The sequence below is a fragment of the Puma concolor genome, chromosome A2 (genome assembly GCF_028749965.1).
Source record: "Puma concolor isolate L17-30 chromosome A2, mPumCon1.1.hap2, whole genome shotgun sequence".
NCBI classification, from domain to species: Eukaryota; Metazoa; Chordata; class Mammalia; order Carnivora; family Felidae; genus Puma; species Puma concolor.
In genome coordinates this window covers 76939239-76965677 of record NC_141668.1, presented here as the reverse complement: position 1 = coordinate 76965677, position 26439 = coordinate 76939239, and the positions used below count along the sequence as shown (strand labels likewise).

The window sequence follows — 26439 nt, the reverse complement described above, 5'->3', positions numbered from 1 at the left end:
AAGACCTCTCTGACCTCAGCCGTAGCAATCTCTTACTCGACACATCCCCAAAGGCAAGGGAATTAAAACAAAAGTGAATTACTGGGACCTTATGAAGATAAAAAGCTTCTGCACAGCAAAGGAAACAACCAACAAAACTAAAAGGCAACCAACGGAATGGGAAAAGATATTTGCAAATGACATATCGGACAAAGGGCTAGTATCCAAAATCTATAAAGAGCTCACCAAACTCCACACCCGAAAAGCAAATAACCCAGTGAAGAAATGGGCAGAAAACATGAATAGACACTTCTCTAAAGAAGACATCCGGATGGCCAACAGGCACATGAAAAGATGTTCAGCGTCGCTCCTTATCAGGGAAATACAAATCAAAACCACACTCAGGTATCACCTCACGCCAGTCAGAGTGGCCAAAATGAACAAATCAGGAGACTATAGATGCTGGAGAGGATGTGGAGAAACGGGAACCCTCTTGCACTGTTGGTGGGAATGCAAATTGGTGCAGCCGCTCTGGAAAGCAGTGTGGAGGTTCCTCAGAAAATTAAAAATAGACCTACCCTATGACCCAGCAATAGCACTGCTAGGAATTTATCCAAGGGACACAGGAGTACTGATGCATAGGGGCACTTGTACCCCAATGTTCATAGCAGCACTCTCAACAATAGCCAAATTATGGAAAGAGCCTAAATGTCCATCAACTGATGAATGGATAAAGAAATTGTGGTTTATATACACAATGGAGTACTACGTGGCAATGAGAAAAAATGAAATATGGCCTTTTGTAGCAACGTGGATGGAACTGGAGAGTGTGATGCTAAGTGAAATAAGCCATACAGAGAAAGACAGATACCATATGGTTTCACTCTTATGTGGATCCTGAGAAACTTAAGAGAAGCCCATGGGGGAGGGGAACAAAAAAAAAAAAAAGAGGTTAGAGTGGGAGAGAGCCAAAGCATAAGAGACTGTTGAGAACTGAGAACAAACTAAGGGTTGATGGGGGGTGGGAGGGAGGAGAGGGTGGTTGATGGGTACTGAGGAGGGCACCTTTTGGGATGAGCACTGGGTGTTGTATGGAAACCAATTTGACAATAAATTTCATATATAAAAAAAAAAAAAAAAAAAAAAAAACGGGCAGAGAACCTGAATAATTATTTTTCCAAAGAAGACATACAGATGGCCAAGAGATACATGAAAAGAGGCTCAACAGTAACCTTCAGAGCAATGAAAATCACAACCAGAGAGCTGTCACCTCCCACCAGTAAGAATGGCTAGTATCAAAAACACAAATATATATTCACAAGGATGTAGAGAAAAAGGAACCTTCATGAACTATTGGTGGAAATCAGTATGCAAGTTCCTCCAAAACTTGAAAATAGAAATACCATAAAATCCAGTAAGTCCCCTACTGGGTATTTACCCAAAGAAAATGAGAACATTAATTTAAAAAGATATGTACAGTCCCAATAGTTTGATTTTGTTTCCCTTTCCTCAGGAGACATATCTAGAAAGAAGTTGCTACAACCATTGTCAAAAAGGTTACCACCTGTGTTGTCCTCTAGATTTTTATGGTTTAAGGTCTCACATTTAGGTCTATAAATTTTTTATTATTTTTTTGAAATTTTTTAATGTTTATTTTTTTGAGAGATACAGAAACAGAGTGCAAGTGGGGGAGGAGCAGAGAGAGAGGAAGACACAGAATCCAAAGCAGGTCCCAGGCTCTGAGTTGTCTAACTTGTAAACCACGAGATCATGACTTGAGCTGAAGTAGATTGCTTAACCAATGGAGCCACCCAGAGGCCCCATGTCTTTAATCCATTTTGAGTTTATTTTTGTGTACAGTGTATAAATTGGACCAATTTCATTTTTTTGCATATTGACGTCTAGTTTTATTGACAGTATTTACTGAAAAGACAAACTTTTTCCAATTACATATTCTCACTTTCTTTGTCATAGATTTATTGACCATGTAGGTGTGGCTTTATTGCTGGGCTCTGCCTCTTCTTTCATTGATCTATGGATCAATTTTTATGGCAGTACCATATTGTTTTGATTACCATAACTTTGTAGTATATCCTGAAATCTAAGATTGTGATACCTTCAATTTTGTTCTTTTTAAATCCAGATTGCCTTGGCTGTTTTGGGTCTTTGTGGTTGCATATAAATTTTAGTATTATTTGTACTAGTAACGTGAAAAATGCTTTTGGTATTTTGATGGAGATTGCACTGAATCTATAGTTTGCTTTGGATAAAATGGACACTTTTAACAATACCAATTCTTGCAATCCATGAGTATGGTTTATCTTTCCATTTGTTTGTGTTGTCTTCGGTTTTTTTTCCCCACAATGTCTTGTAGTTTTCAGAGTATAGATCTTTAATATCCTTGGTTAAATAATCCTTTGGCATTTTATTCTTTGGTTGCATTTGTAAATGTAAATGTTTTCTTAATTACTGTACAGAAATGCAACACATTTCTATGTATTAATATTGTATCTTGCAACTTTACTGGATTCATTTATAACTTCTAATAGTTTTTTTGGTGAAGTCTTTAGGATTTTCTATATATGTGGTATCATATCATATGCAAATAGTGACAGTTTAACTTCTTCCTTGGATATAATTTCTTATTCTTGTCTGATTACTACACCTAGGACTTCCAGTTCTATGTTGAATAAAACTGGTAAGAGTGGACATCTTTGTCTTGTTCTAGACTTGAGAGAAAATTTTTTTTAGCTTTTTGCTATTGAGTATGTTGTTAGCTGCAGTATTTTTATATTTGGCCCTTATTATGTTGGGATATCTTCCCTCTTAACAACACTTAGTTGAGAGTTTTCATGAGCAGATATTATATTTTGTTAAATGTTTTTTCTTCATCCACTGATAGATCTTTTCTTTTGTTAATGTGTTATATTACACTGATTGATGGGCAAATATTAAGACACATTTGCATCCTTGAAATAAATCCCACTTGATTATGGTGAATGACTTTTTTAAATGTATTGTTGAATGTGGTTTCCTAATATTTTTTGAGGATTTTTACATCTATGTTCATCAGAATTATTGGCCTGTAGCTTTCTATTTTTGTAATGTCTTTGTTTGATTTTATTATCAGAGTAATGTTGGCCTTATAGAATGAATTTGTAAGCTGTCCTTCCCCTTCTAATTTTTTGGAAATAGAGATATGAGAAGAATAGCTCTTCTTTGAATGTTTGGTAGGACTCACCTGTGAAGCCATCCAGTCTTGGGATTTTGTTTGTTGGAAGGTTTGTATTAGTCATTCAATTTCAATGTTAGTAATCATTTTCTTCAGACTTTCTACTTCCTCCTGATTTAGTTTTGGGGGATTTTATGTTTATAGAAATTTATCCACTTTTTCTAGGTTGTCTAGTTTGTTGGCATATACTTTTTCATAATATTCTAATTCTTTGTTTTCCTTTGGTGTCAGTTGTTATTTCTTCTGTTGTTTTTTCCTTGAGTCTAGCCAGACCCAAGAAAGGTTTATCAGTTTTTTTATTTTTATTTTTTTTATTTTTTTTCTTTCATCTTTTCAAAGAACGAGGTCCTGGTTTCATTGATCTTTTTCTTTTTTTTTTCTTTGTTCTTTACTTTCTTCTTCTAACTTTGGATTCATTCCTTTTCTAGCTTATTTAGGTGAATGGTTAGATTATTTGAGACTTTTCTTTTTATTGAAGTAGGCCTGTATTACTGTATACTTCCTTTTTAGAACTGCATTTCCTGTCTCCCCAAAATTTGGACCATTGTGTTTTCATTATCATTTGTTTCCATATATATATATATTTTATTTTCTCTTCAATTTGTTTATTGATCCATTGGTTGTTCAGTAGCATATTGCTTATCCTCTATGCATTTGTGTCTTTCCAGGTCTTTTTTCCTTGTAATTAACTTTTAATTTCATAGTCAGAAATAATGCTTGAGTTCAACCTTCTTAAATATATGGATACTTGCTTTGTGATCTAAATGTGATCCACCCTGGAGAATGGTTCATTTGTACTTGAAAAGGATATGTATTCTGCTATTTTTTGATGAAATGTTCTGTATTTGTTATGTCTGTGTGGTCTAATGTATAGTTCAAAGTCATTTTTTCTTTGTTGACTTTTTGCCTGGATGATCTATCCATTGAGGTAAGTGGGGTGTTAAACTCTGTGCTATTATATTACTGTCAGTCTCTCCCTTTATGTATGTTAATACTTCATTTATTTAGGTGCTTCTATGTCCGGTGTATGGATATTTACACTTGTTATATTCTCTTGATTTGATCCCTTTATCATTATGTATTTCCTTACTTTGTCTCTTGCTACAATCTTGATTTTAAAATCTATTTTATGATATAAATATTGCCTCAACCAGCTTTTTCCCCCCACTTCCATTTGCATGGAATAGCTTTATTACTTCCTTTCAATCTTTGTGTGTCCTTTTGTTTGAAGTTAGTCTCTCATAGGTAGCACATAGATGGGTCTTGTTTGTTTTTTTTTAATTCATTCAGTTATCCTATGTCTTTTGATTGAAGCATTTATTCCACTTACATTTAAAGTCACTATTGATAGGTATGTACCAATTGTCATTGTGTTGTTTTCTGGTCGTTTTTGTAGTTCCTCTGCTTCTTTCTTTTCTTTCTTTGTGGTTTGATGGCCTTTTTGTGATGCTTGGATTCCTCTCTATTTTGTGTATCTATTACTGATTTTGGATTTTGGATTACCATTAGATCTATATGTAACATCTTATGTATATAACAGTTCATAATAAGTTGACAATTAAATTTGAACACATTCCAAAAGCACTCAATTTTTACTACCCTCTCCACTATTGATGTCATATTTTACAACTTTTTATTTTATGTAGTCCTTGAATAATTTTTGTAGATATAATTGATTTAACCTCCATATTGGCTTTATAAGAGGTGATTGTACCACCTTTAGTATGTTTCCTTTCACCTGTGATTTTTTTTTTCCTTTCAAAATGTTCTTCTTTACATTTATGGCCTTTTTTCCTCCACTTAAAAGAATTCCCTTTAACATTTCTCGTAAGGCTGGTTTAGTGATAATGAACTCTAACTTTTGTTTGTCTAGGAGACTCTTTATCTCTCCTTCTTCTCTAAATGATAACCTTGCTAGGGTTAACCTTGCTTGATTGTGGGGGTTTTTCCTGTCACCACTATGAATATATCATGCCACTCTCTTCTAGTCTACCAATTTTCTGCTGAAAAATCTGATGATAGTCTTATAGGGTTTCCCTTCTATGTAATTCTTTTCTTTTCTATTGTCACTTTTAATACTTTCTCTTTATTACTACATTTTGCACTTTAAATGTTACCATCCTTGTTGTGGCCCTCCTTGGGTTCATCTTGTTAGGAGTTCTTTGTGCTTCTTGGACATCTGTTGCCTTTCCCAGATTAGGAAAGTTTTCACCTATTTTTCTCTCTGCTCCTTTTGGGATCAAAACAGTTATTTTGAAATCTTTATTAACTAGAATGTAAGATTCCATGCCTTTGAGCTTTGTTATTTTAGAATTATTTCTACTTTTGGTGATAACATATTTTCTTGATTGTCTCTGTTTCATGTAGACTTATAACAGCCACTGCTTTGTTAATTGCCTTCAGATAGGGTCTTCTGTCTTTGGTTGTGTTATTATCTGGGGGTTTTCTCTGCCTTTGTATGAATACACCTATTCATACTTTTATTGGTTCTTCTTGAGACATTCTTAAGCTTTCAAGGATATTAATTTTTTTAAGCAAAATTCTTAAACATTTTTTTATTTTTTCAGAGATGGCACTTCAACTTGAACTTGTGGTTTCTCCCTTACCTGTAGGCCCTGGCCTGTTTTCTGGGCATATTCTCTGTCTACTGCAGTTTCCTCTCACTCACACAGGAGTTTATATAAGATGGCTACAGAGTTGGGGAGGTGTGGGTAGTATTCAGGGAGTACTCAGGGCATTAGGCCTACTCTATCTGCAAGCACCTCTATCACCATGTGTGGTACTCCCAAAGGCTTGTTGTGGCCTTCCTGCTAAGTCCATTCAGCAGGAACTGTGTCTTGTTATTCTTACCTGCATTTTTCCTGACCGTTTCCCTCCAGCCACTCCTAGAGGCTCCCAACTCAGTACTTCGGGTGCTTTTGGAAACCGTTTTTCCAGCTGTGTCCTACACCACTGGGGTAGCCAGGCACTTACTCACTGTTTTCCTCTTCCCTTTGCTGCCACTTAATAGTTCAGCATTTTGCAATATTATCTTTGAGGGCAGTGGAGAGGAATAGCATTGATGAAGTTCTATGTACCATCTCTACTGCATCTAAACTTGTAATTTGTGTGGGTGCTTGTGCACACACACCAATGGTATGCTGGAATCTCCCCTCAGGAAGACTGGCCTTCTGAAATTTTCTTGTCTGTGGTTATCTTCCCAACTCAGCACTCTCAGGTTTGTTTGTTCCCCACACCCCCCCCCCCCACAAGAGGGGTTTAGAGCAAGTTTGCTGCTCTGCTGGTTCCACAGTTGATACTGAAGTCTGTCTACCTGTAACTGGATGCACAGGTGGGCAAGACTTCTCTTGAGTCCTTCAGCATATGGTGCTGGATCCTATAACTCCCACAAAAGTACCTTTATTCATAAATAAATGTCTAACTCTTTGTTGAAAATGGGGAACTGAAAGGCAGAATGTCCTATTTTTTAACTTTTTTAATTTTAATTTTTAGAGAGAACATAAGGGGGGAGAGAGAGGGAATCCCAAGTAGGATCCATGTTTGTATGAAGACCTGTGTGGGGCTCCATGACCCTAGGATCATGGCCTGAGCCTAAATGAGGCATCAGATGTTCAACAGACTGAGCCACCCAGGCATAAAAGGCAGAATGTTTAAACCACTCTGATGCTTACATCACTCCTATAATCTTTAAATTATCAACTATATTTTACAGTATATAACCTTTCTCCTATACATATTTTTAGTTATGCTTCTAATGTCTTACTAAAATAAACAAATAATGTAATAATGTAATGTTTTTCTGGTAACTCCTTTCTAACCTTAAGTATATTACATCTTCCTGGATTTTATGGGCACAGATAGTCTACTCTGTAATCCCTAGACAATGACTTAATTTGACATATTTTCCTACATAATGATTTATTATTTGGGCTCAGCTACTTAAACACTTAGTATGCCTTTCATATATGCTGAGTATTAATTATAACAAGCTCTTCACTTTGAGTTTGTTTTAAAATTCCTATAACAAAAGGTAGTATTATTTCCATCTTATAGATAAGGAAGCTGATATTGAGATGATATATCTAAGGAAACAAGGGTAGTTTTGAACTGGGATTCAATGACAAAATATAATCTGCCCTTTCCACAACTGTGATATTTCCTTTATGCTGGCTACCTTGGTACCTTTATCATGCTTGTGTGGAGAAGGAATGAGGAGAAAAGAAAGTACCCCTAAGTTTAATAAGACATGAAACATGTCAGAGAATAATAGATAAACTCACCTCCATTACAGAAACAGAAATAGAAGCTAATAAACATGTCGCCGTTTGCTGTGTAAAGACTTGAAAAGGTAATATGATTATGCATCAACTGAAACACTGGGTCACTGGTCTAAGAGGAATCAAGGGACTAATTATGTCAACTTGCAGAGAGAAGAGTGGTGGAAAACAAAAAAACACAATGTTCTGTAATAACTAACACCAAAATTGGATCAGAAACATACACTGAAGTCCCCTCAACTAGGGGAGAGACAGGCAGACCATATAAAAGGGCAAGCTGCATAAACAGACACATTTGTAGGATTAGCACTTTAATAAAAAGGAAGGAAAGGGAGAATAATGCTAAACAAAGCTTGGCGACAAAAAGAAATAAAGTCTTTTCTGATTTTTTCAAGTCAGAAGTTGAGGACCAAACCAAAAAGTATACTACAGGCAATGGAGCCTAGAAAGTGGAGAAGAACAGGTCTCTGGTGGAAACCTTCACTACAAGGTCTTCATTAATATTGGAAATTATAGAAAAACGATTCATCACCCTGGAAAACAGGGCCTTGAACAGTTTAAAAACATCAGAGCCGCAAACAATAAAGCTGAAATTCTAGGTGAGGCCTCTGCTAGGCAGACAATTGTAACTCCAAGCCAAGCCACAGCAGAACACTCCCAGGCCAAGACAATGGGACAGAAGGTTGTGAAAGTTTGATTGTCAGGGCCAAGTGGAGGTTCAAGACTCATATTATATATACTGGACAACAGATCTTTGGCAATAAGCTGCATTCTGTACTCACCAGTGGTTAGTGCCGGAGTTGTGTTGTTTTGTTTTTGAGCTATATATAAAGAATATAGGATTCCTAAGGAATGAAGGATTAATTCCTTAATCATGGTAGGAATTAGGCTGAGTCTGTGTGTACTGGCTGAGAAGGTCTGGAGAAAAAAAAAAAAAGGCAGAAGTTGGCATTGTGCATTAAACAAAGCCTGTTCCAACCCCTAATTCTGGCATCTATCTACAAGAGTCTTCTGACTTACAAATTACTTGTCAATCACTGATAAGCTAGCTAACTTACCAGTCTTTCTCCCATAAGCCCTTTAAAAGCAAATTTGTATTCATTCATATGTGTTCCAGTAGGTTCTTTTCCCCCTTTCATAACCATAGAAAATATAGTGTTAGTATATAGATCAGTCATATACTGAAGTGTATCTAATTTAAAAATACTGCATACTCTTATATGGCTTAGGGCCTATGGCTTTACAGCACTATATAAGGAATACCAATTTATAGCACTTAACTAATACTGTTCTAAAAGATTCCTGTAGGTAGTTGCATTTAACATGTATTACATTTATTGATTGATTGATTGATTGATATTTAAATTCAAGTAGTTAACATACAGTGATTTCTTACATATGACACCCAGTGCTCATCCCATAAAGTGCTCTCCTTAATGCTGATCACCCATTTAACTCATCCCTCACCCACCTCCCCTCCAGCAATCCTGTGTGTTCTCTGTATTTAAGAGTCTCTTATGGTTTTCCTCCTTCTCTGTTTTTATTTATATTTCCTTCCCTTCCCCTATGTTCATGGGTTGAGTTTCTCAAATTCCACATGAGTGAAATCCCATGTATTATATTTTCTTTATCCTTTTCATACCTGATTATATTTGTTTATAAAAAGCTCTCAATTCCTGAGAACTATTTCTTAAGAACTATTTCTTAAGGGTTTTTTTGTAATAAAACATTGATGAATGGGTACCTAGATTATTAAAATTGAGTCCCACAAGTATTTAACTTGTATACACATACTGGAGAGACAGATGGATAAGCAGCTATAACTACTGTTAAGAATCTGTCTAGGTGAAGAGAAAGAGACCTATTCACAAATAACTTCAGTGCAAGTTCATAGGGAAAAATACTATAAAACAAGTATAAAAATTTCCTGTGGGAGTAAAAAGAAAAATGTGATTGAAATTATGGGTTGGATGTTAAGAAAGAGAAGCCTTGCAAGGGTATGAAATTTGAGTTATATCTTTAAGGATACTTATATCAAGAAGGCAGAGGTGGAAAATAAAAGAAAGGGAAAAGGAAAGGTTATTTTTAACTAAGAAAGGAAAAAAAAAATCCAAGACCTAAAATTGCATGTTTTATTCCAGGGACAAGGAATAGTATCCTGTCTGGAGTATAGAGGGGTAAGAACAGAGACTTTGAAGAAGTCATTGCTAAGGTTATACAAAATGTGTTCAAGAAGCATTAAATGGTGGTAAAATGAGTTATCTGTCTAAATAAATTATGTAAGAAATATTGTTGATCCAGATGAGGGAATTTGTCTAGAAGAATGAAGGTTGGTAGGAAGAGGGTACATTTGCATGTTGTCTGGATCATACTATCAAAGAACTGGCTGGTCTTCATTTGACTCCACAGTCAAATGGAGTCAAAGGAAGACTGCATCTTATAGCTTTAGAGAATGAGTGAAGAAAAATTGAAAAACTGGGACTACAGGAAAAAGAAGTGGTATCAGGAAAGACAATAAATTTGGTGTGAGAATTATGGTACAGATCTTGATCTGAGAAACGCAGCTAGCCTCATGTCTAGACTACATTTCCCAGAGTCCCTTGTTGTATGAACCATGGATCTGAGCTCTGTGCAAGGAAATATAACTGGCATGATGTGTACCACTTCCAGGTCTGACCAAAACATCCTCCTGTGCATATTTCATGTTCTTTCTCCTTCTGCCACTAATGAAAGTTACTGTGCTGCCCCAAAAGAATAGATGATGCTTCAGTTCCTGGATATCTGAGAACCAGATATACTTACCTTGGTTGGTTATTTGATCTGTAAACCTCTAGTGTTTTTGAGATATTGGAGTCTATTTGGTTCTGTTCTCTGAAACAGTGTAATGTTTCATGAGAGATAAATAAGCAGGGTCCCAAGATAATATGGAGAAGAAGCAACTAATTCAGGATGAGAGGGCTAAGAAAGCTTCCAAGTTTACCTTAAATTGAGATAGGGAGTTTGAAGAGAGAAAATTATTGGGAAAGTCATTCTTAAAAATAAGCATCATCTATATATGAACACAAGATTGAAGGCCAGGATTTTTGTGAATTTCTTGCCTTTTGGATTCTAGGAAGCAAAGACATCCATTAGTTGGTCTTACTGAGATGTAGTAGTTTGATTGTAGATTATCTGGTTAAAAATAAAACAGAACTATGAGCAGGTTCTTTTGTCCCTAAGATCAAGTAAGTTTTATACAAGTCTTAAAGATTTGAAAGCCTTAAACAAGCTTTAATTCACCCACCATCCACCCTAGAATAAGTGGAAAAGCAAAAAGTGGGTCCTCAGACCCAAACAAACAACAACAACAAAAACAGTGGTTTCTCACCCCTCTGGTAAGGGAATTGAAGAAATTGTCAACAGGGAAGGGGAAATAAAAGTATTTTGACAAGCTATGGTGTCAAAAGAAATTGGATTTTTCCTCATTTTGTCAGAGGTGAAAAAACACTTTCTAGTAAGTGCAAGATAACAGCACAGATCAAATTCATCTTGTTCCCTGAATTACCCTTCTTTGCATTTTATATAAATTTTAAAACCAGCTTGTTAATTTCCAAAAAAAGGAAAACAGGTAGACATTTTATTGGGATTACATTAAAGCTATATGTCAATTTATGTAGTACTGACATCTTTATAGTATTGAGTGTTTCAATCAATAAACATCATAAATCCCTATACAGATTTCCCTTGCTATCTGAAGTGCAGTGTTCCTATGAAATATTTCATTAGCTGCAATGACCTAAAGCAAAGAAGCAAGTGCCATTAATTTATATGGAACATGTTTTAAGCATCCTCAAACCCAAAAAACAACCTATCTTAGGCTTTGCTGGTACCTTAGGGCACCTCTTGCTAACAGACGCACAAAAGAAATTGAGATAAAGCACAAATGCTCACAGACACAGGTCAAAACTATAGCTGCTTGATGCGGATGCTAAGTGTAGGCAAGGGGAATATGTGTTGGTACTATTCTCGTTTTTCACCTTTTTGTTGTAAAAGTGAAAATCCTCTTCAGATTTCTTTGGAGTAGCAAAAACTGGTACTAATGTAAGTCTTTTGTAAAAGCAAAATGGTATAACACAAACTTTCAAAAATGGACAATACCTGTGTACAGGTCTTCTCTTGCTCTTATGCCACTTTTTAAAATTATTGTCATATAGAGTAGTGGTTCTTGAGCAGTTTTATGGGGTTTCAAAATTCTGATGTAGATACAAATGTTTGCTGGGTTTTATCTACTGTAAGATAATATTGTCACTACTTCATTGATAACTTTTGAAACGCCATTTCTACTTTGTTGCTGAAATAGAAACATGGTATTTTTATATACTGATCTTATATCCAGTGACTTACCCAATTCACTTCTTAATTTTAATAGTTTATTCCCTTGGATTTTCTTGATTCAGTCATGTCTTCTATTAATAATGGTAGATTTGTATCTTTCTAATTCATATATGTATATATATGAATTTGAATATATATATAGAATATACATATATATGAATTAGAATATATATATTAGAATATATATATAATTTTCTTTTCATGACTTACAACACTGGTTAAGATATTTAATAGAAGTGTCACAGTCTGATACCCTCTCTTATTCCTAATCTCAAGCAGTTTTCAGTATTTCACCATTACGTGTAATGTCTGCCAAACATTCTTTTTAGAGATACCATTATCAGATTAAGGAAATTACCTTATATTCCTAGTTGATTATTTTCACTACTGAGTGAACCTTAACAAATATTATTTATACATCTATCAACGTAATAACTTGCTTAGTAAATGTGTACATTTCCTCAAATAAGTAGTTTTTCCAGACAAAAGATGTTACACACTTTAAAAATTAGATTTAGGGGCACCTGGGTGGCTCAGTCAGTTAAACATCCAACTGCGGATCAGGTCATGATCTCACAGTTTGTTAGTTCGAGCCTTGTGTTGGGCTTTGTGCTGACAACTCAGAGACCAAAGACTGCTTAGGGTTCTGTGTCTCCCTCTGTCCCTCCCTGACTCACACATTCACTCTCTCTCTCTCTCCCTCAAAAATAAATAAGCATTTAAAACAAATTTTAATTAGATTTAAAACCCACTGAAACTCTTCACATGGCAGATTTTAATTTATGTTACAAAATTCTGTTTCTAACTGTCTACATTTATACATCCATAAAAGATAAGAGTTTTGATGATCCATATCTGTATCACATAAGACTAGAAACATTGCCCATTTTCAAAATGTTTGATCATCCAAATGTTGGCAATACATTTTCTTGGCATGTCTAAACAAATGAGCAGCATCTCATAAACTCCTAATAAATTCATGAAAATTAGGAGCACTGTTTTGGAGGGCAGTTTAATCCTATCTATCAAAATTACTGCATTTATATCTTCTGCCTTAATCATTCCACTTTTGAGAATTTAAACTTCGTCCATTTAAATATTTTCAAAATGATATGTGTATGTCATTATAGCCGTATTTATTGTAGCAAAAATACAAAAGGAATTGCCTGGAACATGGGGGGCTGCAGTGAAAAAGGAATGTCAAAAGTATGCCCCATGACATACAGAGTCTTATTACATTAATTCTGTTTACATTCATTTGGCAAGAACAGGGAAGATGGCCAACTTTCGCCCTAATGAGAGAAGGAATCTGAACATAATTCTTTTGCAGAGAATTAAACACTGAAGAACTACAATAGGCTTTACCACAGTCTTGCTTTAAGATCAGCAAATCTTAGATTCTTCCTTCTCTTGCTTACATACTCACCTCCTCCCAAGCTAAACTATACAATCTTCCCTCTCATTTACTACTTAAGCTCAAATCCTAGGTCTAGGAGTTCTCCACCTGCAGACACCCTCTGCCAGATCATTCAGATTCAGAGCAGTGAAACAAGGAAAGCCTACCTACCATGAACACTTCTATTCAGATGGAGAAACATACACTCATTGTTCATATTTAGCAATGCCAGTTCATATTGGCCATATACAGAAATGGGCTTCTTTCCTAGTTGAAGGGAATAATCCTGGATAGGGCTCTGATTTGTCCTGAAGGTAATCCCCAGTCCATTGTTGTCTATGGTCCTTGAATCCACTCACCTCAAGGCAATTCTTTTTCCATTATCTTCAGAATATGCTCCAGCTGAAGAAAATGTGTGACACTATTACTTTTTGAAAATCTTTCTCAGCCCATTTTCTGACCACAGAGAATTGTAAGCACAGTAGTCTATTTTAGTCCACACTAGTGTTCCTCTTGATAGTAAAACTCTTTCCAATAATTTATTGGCCTATAATTTCAGTCAATATTATGTACAAACAACCACATTCAGAATTTTTCTCAAGGCATGCCTCTCTATATATATTTAATTGAAGACACCTTGAATGGCCAGGACTTTTTTAAGAAAGTCACATTCTTACTCTTTTTTCACAGAAATTGTCTTTCCAATGAAAAGCACAGACTTTCTGCCACTTAACCTGTTCAGATATTTTAGCAATTGTTATATGGTCCATATGTTTTATACCATCTTTGCCACAAGGCTGATTTCAAACACTTTTTCTCTAACCTTTTCCTGTTAGAAATCAAAACACAACGTGCCTTGCAAACCTCAAGTCTTAACTTTCAGGACTGTCTCTCATGCTTTTCATTTCTTCTCTCAAACTGGCAATTTCTGCCCTCGGCTTATCTCCTCATGTAATTCCTTTTCAAGGATAGTCAACAGTAGACAATTCACGCTACTAGGGTCTTCCAGCATTTCCACCAAACTATAAAAGTCATTACCGACTTTCCAAAGTATTGCAGGTGACAGTTTTATCATTCTTTCTCCTTCTAGCTCTAACAACACTTATCTTTCCCCTCACTTACTTGGGGAAACTGGGACTTATAAAGTAACCTGAAACCATGCAGCATGGAGATAATTTTTCCTACTCTCTTGATAGCATTTGCTCAGGTTTTTCACTCTCCTTGTATCACTGTATATGCCTCTAATAATACCACTACCCTCTTAGTACCATTATCCAATTGGCAGCAGGCTGGGAAACAAGATAGCCAATTTTGTTCACTTTAAAATGTATACAGATGGACATAGATACATGGCTCTGAGTTATTAAGCCTCCTCCATCCAATAAAGCTTTGGCTTTTTGTTCATACATTTGTGTCTGTTATTTTGTGCTGATTTTGTCAGTCAAGCTCTATCATGACTATTATACCTAGAGAGTTTTTCCCATCTTATTTCACAATTTAAGATACTTCCTAGAGATTTGATGTGGTTAGAGACTTACCCCTGGATAAGTGTTTAAACAAATTGATACATGTTTAAAAAAAATGTTTCCATGTTTGATAAAACAAAATTCTATTATTCTCTTAACGTTTCTTTTCTTTCTTCAAAAAGCCAAAAATTATATTTATTTTCACATTTTTGGTAAGCTATAAATGATTTGCCTTTTTGTATTTGTAATATGCCTGTTTTTATTTTATTATTCTGAAAAGCAAGGGCAAGTACTTAGTTGGAAAATTCTTTTAGCTCCTCTATCCTGTACATGAAAAATAAATTATTTTAGAGTGAGTCCTTGGACTCTTAGCACTAGAATAACAGAAAATGGGCTGGGGCTTTAAATACTGGCTATCATCCTCATTCTCAAGAGCTCTGCAACCCTAGCAAAGTTCTATAGATGCTACAGAAAAGAAGAAGTGGATATCTCATTAGCAATTGCTCTCACAATTTGGTCCATTAGTACCTAATTTTCCCCTGCTTGAATTTATCACTATATAAATGCAAATGTAAACATTTTCACAATATTCTAGGAACTCTTAGAATAGATTATGCATAAAGTAAGTCGATTTATTAATCAATATATCAACTCCCAAGTATCAAACAAAGGTAGTTATCTGCCATGTTGACTATTTAGAGTCTAATAATGCTCAGTCACGTCAATTAAAATATAAGTATTTTGATTTCCATCAAGAATATGAACAAAAACATCTTACGGGATTATGAAACATGGAAACTAGATAGAGCTTTCCTTAACTATGATGAATAAAAATGAGTAATATGTTTTTGAAAAAAATTTAAGTGCATATTTATATAGTAATTTATTTCTCCATATATTTTCCAAATAATTTCTGGGAAATGAAAATTTATCATATTTACACAAGTGGTAAATTAGAAGAGGATTTTCTATGTGGAAGAGTCTAACATTTATAGAAAAGACTTGTTTTATACAGGCATTTCTTTCTTTGTTCCCACAAGAATGTAACATTTCCTGAAGTGTGGAATTTACAATTGGAAAATAAACTCTTAAGAGCAAAGTGATTTCTCTACTTATATTTTGGGTTTAAAAGGTAAAAGCTCTATTTTAGCTCAAAAAGCTTTTCTCATATGCTTCTTGGGCATATTATTGTAATTTGAAGAGGTTCTGAAAATAGAGGCAATAAGACTGTTTCTGCTTACATGCTGTGAAATTCTCCCCATAAGATTTTTAACTGAACTTGCTCAACAGGCAGAGAGAACCGCCTTCTTTTTCAAAGACAGAGGAGGACTTGTTCAGCAAGAGGAAAAGGCAACATAGCAGTCTCTGAAGGGGCACGTTGAGTGCACCTGTGATTGCTGCTCCTATCAATTGTTCTCCTCTCATCAGAAGATGCCAAAGAAACACAACATGTGCATGTCACAGGGAGAGTAAGTTTAAAGCAGAAGCTAACCTAACTGCCTGGAAAAAACATCTTCAAAAGAGAAGATCATTTGATTTATACGTTTTGTGGTCTGAAAGTCCAAAAGGACCAGTGCTTAGCATAGCAGTATTTTCCTCAGTCTGCTGCAGGTAAAACTGAAAATAAGTTCCATTCTCCTTGAAACAAGGTTTCAGACTTACTTAAGCTTTGAGGCTAGGTTGGGGGTGAAGTGATAATAGAAACATAGGGAAATATTTTCTTCTATCATTCAAGGTTTCTATAATAATGCAAACTTTCAGCCCTTCAATAAAAGCAAAAGTTACAAGAAATACACATTTTTGAATTGTAATCAGACTTCCAAGTCAAAAGTCTTTTATGTATTTGCTAAGCACTCTGCTAACACACTGATTCAGTTTGTGGGCTTTTGGGTGTGGGAGTAACTGAAAGGAGAAGATCAATTAGCTCCAACTGAGAATGTTTGCATACATGTATTTGTTAGGAACTGAATGTTCCCTAAATTTCATTTGCTGAAATCTAATTCCTATGGTGATGCTATTTGTAGGTGACCTTAGTAGAAAAGTCAGAGAGCTACCTCCATCTCTGTCTGCCATGTGAGAACACAAGGAGAACTCAGAAGTCTACAGATAAAAAAAGAAGTCACCATGCTGACAACCTGATATCTGAGTTCCAGCCTCCACAACTTGAGAAGTACTTTCTGTTCATAAGTCCTCCAGTCTATGGTATATGGATAGAGCAGCTAAAATTAAGATGCTTTATCCAGGAATTATTTGCATGGACTCTGCAGTGTGAAGAGCTGGCTGTGAATACATGAAGGGATAAAGGTTGCTGAAGAAGTTAGACAAATAAAATGACTAGACAGGACAATTTGAATGTGAAGTGCCTCTAGAAAGAAGTGACAAATGGCATCATAATGCAGTGCTTTGAACTACTCCAGAATATAAAATTAACCCTCAGAAAGTGTTCTGAATGTATAAAACTAACACTGGTATCAGAAGTAGTGGGTGATAGCAAACCTTACCCACTTCATCAAAATAGATTCTGGAGGAGACATGGAATAAAATGCAACAATCTTCTTAACAGCTTTGAGTTATATTATTATAAAAAAAGTAAAAGAATTAATTCTTTATCTTTTGACAACACTGTATGTAAAAGCACCAAGAGAAGAAACATTGTATATCCTGTTCCTGTAAGAATAGGTTGTCCATGAGATTATAAGAATGAGAAGATTTATGTTCACCCAACACCACATCTCCTGACACCCATCTCACTTCTGATGCAGCAATGTCAGGTCACATTTTGCAAGCAGATCATCCACAACTTGTTAAAATGTACTCCACTCCTGCTGGGGATCAAACATTACCCACAACAAGGCATAAGTCTTAAGGAACTTAGTGACTCCATCAACTGTAAAACATTTGTATTATAGGGATCTCAGAAGAAGAAGAGAGATAAAGTGGGCAGAAATTTTGAAAAAAACTGAAAACTTTTGTAATAGGGGGAAGGAAATAGATATCCAGCTTGGAGGCACAGAGATCCCCCACAAAAAATTCATCCCAGGGAAGTCCACAACCAAGCCCCATAGTAATTAATATGGCAAAAAGTAGAGATGAAAGAAAGCAGTTACATACAAGAGAAACCCCATAAGGCTCTCAGTGGATTTTTCAGCAGAAATTTTGCAGGCCAGGGGGAATGGCATGATATATTCAAAATGCTGAAAGGGAAAAATCTGCAGCCAAGAATACTCTATCCAGAAAGGCTATCATTAGGAATAGAAGGACATATAAATATTGTTTCTCAAAGAAAAACTAAAAATTCATGACCACTAAACCACCCCTATAAGAAATATTAAAGGAGACTCTTTAGGTAAAATAAGACCATAAGTGAGAGTATTAAAATTAAAAAAAAAAACATTAAAAATAAATATTTTGATAAAAATCAGGGGATTCACAAAATAAAAAGATGTAAAATACGACACCATGTATCTAAAGCATGGCAGAAGAGGAATAAGAATGGTTTCAAACTTAAGCGACCACCTACTTCATATAGACTGCTATATACAGAAGATTTTGTATACAAACCTAACGGTAACCACATATCAAAAACCACTAATGCATATGCAAAAAAATAAAGAAAAGGAATCTGTATCACTAAAGAAAGCCAACAAGCCATGAAAGAGAACAAGAAAGGATCAGAGAAAAACCACAAAACAAGTAAAAAATAGCAATAAATATTTATCAAGAATTACTTTGCATGAAAATGGACTAAATGCTCCCATCAAAAGGACAGAGGGTGACAGAATGGATAAGAAAACAAGACCCACCTATATGTTGCCTACATGAGACTCATGTCAGACTGAAAGTGAGGGGATGGAGAAAAATTTATAATGCAAACTGATGTCAAAAGAAATTTGGGGCAGTAATAGTTATATCAGACAAGATAGACTTTAAAACAAAGACTGTAACCTGAGGGAAAGAAGGACACTATATAATTATAAAGGGAACAATCTAAGGAGAAGCAATAATTGTAAATATTTATGCACCAAACATGATAGCACTCAAGTGCATGAAACAAACATAATGGCAATGATTGATAGTAATATAATAATAGTAGGGGACTTTAACACCCCACTTAACATGAATGGACAGATCATCCAAACAGAAAATCAACAAGGAAATAGTTTTGATTGGGCAAGATGGATTTAACAGACAAATACAGAACATTCCACCCTAAAACAGCAAAATAAACATTATTTTTAAGTGTACAAAGAATATATTAGGCCACAAAACAAGTCTCAACATATTTTTAAAAAGCTGAAGTCAGGGGGCACCTGGCTGGCTCAGTCGGTTGAGCATCTGACTTTGGCTCAGGTCATGATTTTGCGGTTCATGAGTACAAGCCCTGCATTGGGCTGATGGCTCAGAGCCTGGAGCCTGCTTCAGATCCTGTCTCCCTCTCTCTCTCTCAAAAATAAATAAACATTTAAAAAAATTAAAAATGTTGAAGTCATACCACACATCTTTTCTGAACACAATCCTATGAAACTAGGAATCAAGCACAAGAAAAAAATCTGGACAGAGCAGAAAAAATACATGAAGATTTAATAACATGCTACTGAATAATGAATTTGCCAACCAAGAAATCAAAGAAGAAATAAAGACAAATGACAAACACAATGGTCCAAATCTTTGGGATTCAGCAAAAATAGTTCTATGAAGGAAATTCAGAGCAATATAGTACTACTCAAGAAGAGGGGGAAAAAAAAAAAGCCAAAAACAAAACACCTAACCTTACACTTAAAGGAACTAGAAAAAGTAGAAAAAACAAAATCCTGCAAAAGGAAAATAAAGATTACAGCAAAAATAAATGATATAGAAACAAAAAATAATAGAACAGATCAAGGAAACCAGGAGCTGGTTTTTTGAAAAGATCAGCAAAATGGATAAACTTCTAACAGACTCAGAGAGAGAGAAACCCAAATAAAATCACTAATTAAAGAGAATAAATACCAATACCAGAGAAATACAGTTCTAAGAGATTATGAAAAATTATATGCCAACAAATTGGCCACCTAGATAAATTGATTAATTCCTAAAAACATATACCCTACCAAAGTTAAAGCAGAAAGAAATAGAAAATTTGAACAGACCAATTACCAGCATTGAAATTGAATCAGTAATAAAAAAGCTCCCAACAAAGAAAAACCCTGGACCAGATGGTTTCATAGTCTAATTCTACCAAACATTTAAAGAAGGGTTAATACCTATTCTCAAACTATTCCAAAAAAATAGAAGAGGAAATAAAGTTTCCAACTTCATTCTATGAGGCACATATCACCCTGATGCCAAAACCAAATAAAAACACCACAGACAAAAAAAGAGTACAGACCAGTATATCTGATGAACAAAGATGCAAAATTTCTCAACAAAATATTAGCAAACCAAATATAACAATGCATTTAAGAAAGTCATCCACTATGGTCAAGTGGAATTAATTCCCAGGATGCAAGAGTAATATTTGCAAAACAATGTGATATATCACACCAATGAGAAAAAGGATAAAAACATATGATTATTTCAATTGATGCAGAAAAAGCATTTGACAAAGTACAACATCCATTCAGATAAAAACCTTCTCCAAACCAGATCTAGAGGGAATATACCTCAACATAATAAAGATGTTATATGAAAAACCCACAGTGAACATCATACTTAATGGTGAAAAACTAAGAGCTTTTCTCCTAAGGTCAGGCACAAGACAAGGATGTTTATTCTCACCACTTTTATTCAACATAGTACTGGAAGTTCTAGCCACACAATGAGACAACAAAAAGAAATAAAAGGCATCCAAATTGGTAAAACTGTCAGTATTTGCAGATGACAGGAAACTACAGAAAACCCTAAAGACTCTACCAAAACACTACTAGAACCAATAATGAATTCAGTAAATTGCAGGATACAAAGTTAATGTACAGAAATTTGTTGCATTCTTATATAATAATGAAGCAGCAGAAGTGATATTAAGAAAATAATCCTATTCACAATTATACCAAAAATAAGTAAGACACCTAGGAATAAGCCTAACTACAGAGGTGAAAGATCTGTACTATAAAACACTGTTGGAAGATATTCAAGATGACACAAAGAGATAGAAAGATATTTCTTGCTCATGGACTAGAAGAACAAGTATTGTTACAATGTCTATGCTAGTCAAAGCCATCTACACATTCAATGCAATCCCTATCAAAATACCAACAGCATTTTTTCACAGAACTAGAACAATCCTAAAATTTATATAGAACTACAAAGACCCCAAATAAACAAAACGACCTTGATAAAGAAGAACAAAGCTGGAGACATCACAATTCCAGATTTCAAGTCATGTTACAAAGCAGTACTAATTAAAATGGTATGGTACTGGAATAATAACACATGGAATAGAATGAAACTGGGCCACTTTCTTTCACCATATACAATAATAAGGTCAAAATGAATTGAAGGCCTAAATGTGATACCTGAAACCTAAAAAATCCTTGAAGAGAGCACAGGCAATAGTATCTCTGTCATCAGCTATGGAAACATTTTCCTAAATCTGTCTCCGGACACAAAGGAAATGAAGGAAAAAATTATTGGGACACCAAAATAAAGTTCCTTCCACATTTAAGGAGATAATCAACAAAACTAAAAGGCAACCCATGGAATGGGAAAAAAATACTGGCAAATGACATAACTGATAAAGGGTTAATATCTAAAATATATGAAGAGCATATACAACTCAACACGCAAAAACTAAGTACTCCAATTAATAAATGGGCAGAACACATTAACAGATATTTCTCTACACACACAGAGTGGAATATTACTCAGCCACAAAAAATAATGAAATCTTGCCATTTGCAATAACACGGATGGAGAATATTATGCTAAGTGAAATAAGTCAGTCAGAGACAGGCAAATACCATATGATTTCACTCATGTGTGGCATTTAAGAAACCAAGCAAATGAGCAAAGAAAAAAACAAAAACCACAAACCAAGAAACAGACTCTTGATTATAGAGAACAGTTTATTACCAGAGGGTGGGTGGATGGGGATTAAAGAGTATACTTTTCATGATCAAAAAAATGCTAATACAGACATAATGTTCTGTAACACAACAAAAAAAATGGTAAGCCACTTTAATGTTAGAAGTCTAAACATATTTCATTTGGGAGCTAAAAGGGGAAAATAAAAATATAACAAAATAGATATAGAGCAATGTCTTCCAATGAACTCTATTAATCTATCCCCTTGGCAGTCAAAGTTTGGTTGAAAACCAGTAGCATTGGATCACCAAAAAGCTTGTTAGAAATGCACAATCTTGTGTGCCTCGTTAGGTATGGAGATTCTACAATTTAACAAAATTCCCAAAGTGAAAAGCAAGCTTGATTTAATAATTTACAAATAAATGTTAGCCTTTTCTCCATCCTTACCTAAGTTTTCTCCCTTCCCTCCTGTTTTTGGATCTCTTCATCTTTTTCACTTTGTGTGGTGGGTATTTTTTCTTCTTTTCATCGTATCTTGACATGTTTTGTTTTGTTTTCAATAATTTTTTGGCAATGCTTTCCTAAATGTATTCATGATGTTCCCTCTGTCAAGAATGGTCTCCTGCCCAAAATGTTAGTATTGTAACTGGATAAAAATGTTATCTCATTGAAGACTGGGATAATTCACTTTTGCAACTCTCATCACAGTTTCCACAACATATCTTACATTAGCTGTATTTCTCTTAGACTTTAAATGAAATCAATAAAGGTCAACATGCTTTCACTAAGTCCTACCCAAATCTAGGCTGACACATAGCGTATAAAAAGTTTCAAAGGAGGCCTACCAAGCTCACCTTATTCCTGAATAAACTGCCCTTCCCCAATTGGGACACCAGGTGAAGTTTTTTAAAGAAGCCTATAGATATTCATGGTCTGTTTAAGTAGCACTTCCTACCAATCCCCAACCCCATGACCTCAGTAACTGCCTGAGAGAAATCCCAAGGGGATGCTGTAAGGTTTTCCTTCTTCTGAAAGACCAATAAAACTCATCTCATGTTATCGTACATTGCTGTACACCTTAGTCACTGCCAAAAATCCAAACCAGAAAGACCATCAAATCCATGGGTAAATGTTAGATTACCTCCACACAACTCATCATTAACACCATTTCCCCTCTGGCTAAGATTTCCCAACCACTATTCCCTTTGTAATTTGTGTCCTCATATCTGTAAAATCTAGTCACCTTCCACCTCTTTTTTGAAAGCTTCTTTCATGTTATTTGCTCTCATCAAAACCACATAGAAACAACCAATTGTTTGAAAAGTCAAAGAGGGAACAAAAAAAAATACATAGAGACAAATGAAAATGAAAACACAATGATCCAAAATTTGGGGCACACATTGAAATAATTTTAAGAGGGAAATTTATAGTGAATACAAGCCTACCTCAAAAAAATAAGAAAAATCTGAAATAATCTAATGTTAAAACTAAAGCAAAAAGAAAAAGAACAACAAAAAACCCCAAAGTTAGAAAAAAGAAAATAATAAAAATCAAAGCAGAAATAAATGAAATAGAGTAACAACAACAACAGCAACAAAACCAGGAAAGAGCAAATGGCAACAAAACCAGGAGCTTATTCTTTGAAAAGATAAGCAAAATTGATAAACCTTTAGCCAGACTCATCAAGAAAAAAAAAAAATACCCAAATAAATAAAATCAAAAATGAAAGAGAAATAGTAACAACTGACACCAAATAAATACAAAGGAATATAAGAGACTAATATGAAAACTCACATGCCAACAAATTCATTACTAACAATGAAATTGAATCTGTAATAAAAAAAATTTCCCAACAAACAAAAGTTCAGGACCAGGTGAATTCTACCAAACATTTAAAGAATAGTTAATTCCTATTCTTTTCCAGTATTTCAAAAGATAGAAGTGGAAGGAAAGCTTCCAGATATGTTCTATGAGGCCAACATTACCCTGATACAGGAAATAGAAAAACTAAAAAAATTAAAAACTACCAGCCAATAAGTCTGATAAACATAAATGCAAAATCCCTCAAAAAAATATTGGCAAACCATATTTAGCAGCACCTTACAAGGACCATTCACCACAATCAAGTGGGATTTATTCCAGGAACGCAAGGGTGGTTTAATATTCACAAATTAAACAATGTGATAAGCACATTGAGAAAATGAAAGATAAAAACCAAATGATGATGTCAATAGCAGAAAAAGCATTCAACAAAGTTCAACATCTGTAGGACGGCTGACAATACTGACTCCATCTTTGGCCCTCCATTTTGTTCATTTCCACACAAGGACCCATTTCAAGGTTCCATGTTCCAGGTCCCTTGGAGGTTAACATGTGTCCTGACCAGAATATCGGAAGGCTTGTTTTGATCTTTTTAAAAGTTGTTTAGATACACAGTAGCAATAACATTTTCTTCTCCACTGGCACCCTCTGACTTACAGATGGCACCATGAGATCTGTTAAATGTTAAACCTTTTATTTCACCCCAGTGACTTCTGCACATCCCCTCATTCTATGAAATCTGTGGACTAAGGCCTTAAATTTGTAGAGAATAGCTCTGCAGCTCCTGGATTTTCATCCCTCTGTCAGTAAGTTACCCTAAATAAAACTCTGTGTAAACTATATGAAGTTGACTGCTTAATTTTCCAGTCTTAAATTACCTTGTCAGTTGGTAGAATACTTTACTTTCCCTTCTCCAGTTTCTAACATACATCTGTTCATAATAAAAACTCTCAATAAAGCAGGTTTATAGAAAATATACCTTAACATAATAAGGGCCATACATGAAAAACCCACTTCTAAGATCACCCTCAATGGTAAAAAACTGAAAGCTTTTTCTCTAACATCAGAAATAAGACATGGATGTCTACTCCTGCCACTTTTATTCAACACAGTACTGCAAGTCCTAGCTGCAGCAATCAGACAAGAAAAGTTAAAAGACATCCAAATTGGCAAGGAACAAGTTAAATTATCACTATTTGTAGATGACAAGATACTAACATATAGAAAATCCTAAAGACTCCACCAAAAGACTATTAGAAGTTATAAATTAATCAGAAAAGTCGCAAGATATAAAATTAACATACAAAAATCTGTTGCATTTCTGTACACTAATAATGAAGTAGCACAAAGCTCAATTAAGAAAACCATCCCAATTATAATTGCACAAAAAAATACCTAGAAATAAACTAAGTAAGAAAAATACCTCTACTCTGAAAACAGTAAAACTTTAATGAACAACAATGAAGATAACACAAATGGAAGGATATACCATACTTATGAATTGGAGCAATTAATTTTGTTAAGATATTAATGCTATCCAAAGCAATCTACAGATTCAATACAATCACGATCAAAATAGAAATATTTTTTACAGATCTAGAATAATCCTAAAAATTTTATGGAATCATAAAAAAAACCCTGAAAAGCCAAAGCAATCTTAAAAACAAGAACATAGTTGGATGTTATCATAAGCCCCAATATCAAAATATATTATAAATCTATAGTAATCAAAACAGTATGGTACTGTCACAAAAATAAACCCACAGATCAGAATTGACACATAAAACAGAACAGAGACCCAAGAAATAAATTCACCCTTAGTTAGTCAATTAATCTGTGACAGGGGAATCAAGAACTTACAATAGGAAAGAGACAGTCTTAAATAGTGTTTGGGAAACTGGACAGCTACATGCAAAAGAGTGAATTTGGACCACTTATTATGTCATACACAAAATAAACTCAAAATGGATTAAAGACTGAAATTTGAGATCCAAAACCATAAAACTTCTAGAAGAAAACAGAGGCACTCATCTCTTTGACACTGTCCTTAGCAACATTTTTCTAGATATGTCTCCTAAGGCAAGGGGAACAAAAGCAAAAATAAACTATTGGGACTAAACCAAAATGAAAAGTTTTTCACAGAAACCACCAACAACATGAAATGCAACCTACTAAATGGGAGAAGAATATATCATTTTCAAGTATTTCTAAGGGGTTAATATCCAAATTAAACAAAGAATTTGTAAAACTCAACCCTCAAAAATAGTCTGATTTTAAAATGGCAGAGGACCTGAATAGACATTTTGTACAAAGAAGATGTAAAGATGACCAACAAACACATGAAAAGATGCTCAACATCACTAATCATCAGGGAAAGACAAAGGAAAGCCACAATGAGAGACTGATTACCTTATATCTGTCAGAATGGCTAGTATCAAAAAGACAAAAAATAGGGGCACCTGGCTCCTCAGTCAGTAGTGCATGTGACTGTTTATGGTGGGGTCATGAGTTAGATCCCCACACTGGGTGCAGAGATTATTTACTTACATACATACAAACATAGACAGATAGAAAATAGCAAGTGTTGGTGAGGATGTGAAGAAAAAGGGATGCTTGTGCATTGTTGGTGGGAATATAAATTGGGATCATGTGGGAAATACCACACTATCTACTAGTTCCACTACTGGGTATTTACCCAAAGGAAATGAAAACACTAAATGAAACAAGGATGTTTACTGCAGCATTATTTGTAATAAACAAGATGTGGAAGCAACTTAAGTATCTATTGATAGATAAATGGTTATGAAAGTGTGTGTATATTTATGTATGCATATATATGTATATGCATAACATACCCACAATGGAATATTAGTCAGCAATAAAAAAAGAATG

At 34.7% G+C, this 26439-nt stretch overlaps 2 long non-coding RNA genes across 5 annotated transcripts in view; one reads left to right on the top strand and one right to left on the bottom strand.

Moving 5' to 3' along the window:
* Nucleotides 1-17286, top strand: part of LOC147583277 (uncharacterized) — a 115560-nt gene extending 98274 nt beyond the window's left edge. For all 3 annotated transcript variants that reach the window (XR_015247759.1, XR_015247760.1, XR_015247752.1), the window contains 2 exons: nucleotides 16015-16335; nucleotides 16749-17286. This is a non-coding gene — a long non-coding RNA (uncharacterized LOC147583277). The remainder of the gene's footprint in view (nucleotides 1-16014; nucleotides 16336-16748) is intronic.
* The window catches only part of LOC147583276 (uncharacterized), a 417756-nt gene that overhangs the window by 97140 nt on the left and 294177 nt on the right, over nucleotides 1-26439 (bottom strand). The gene's annotated exons all lie outside the window — the stretch shown is intronic.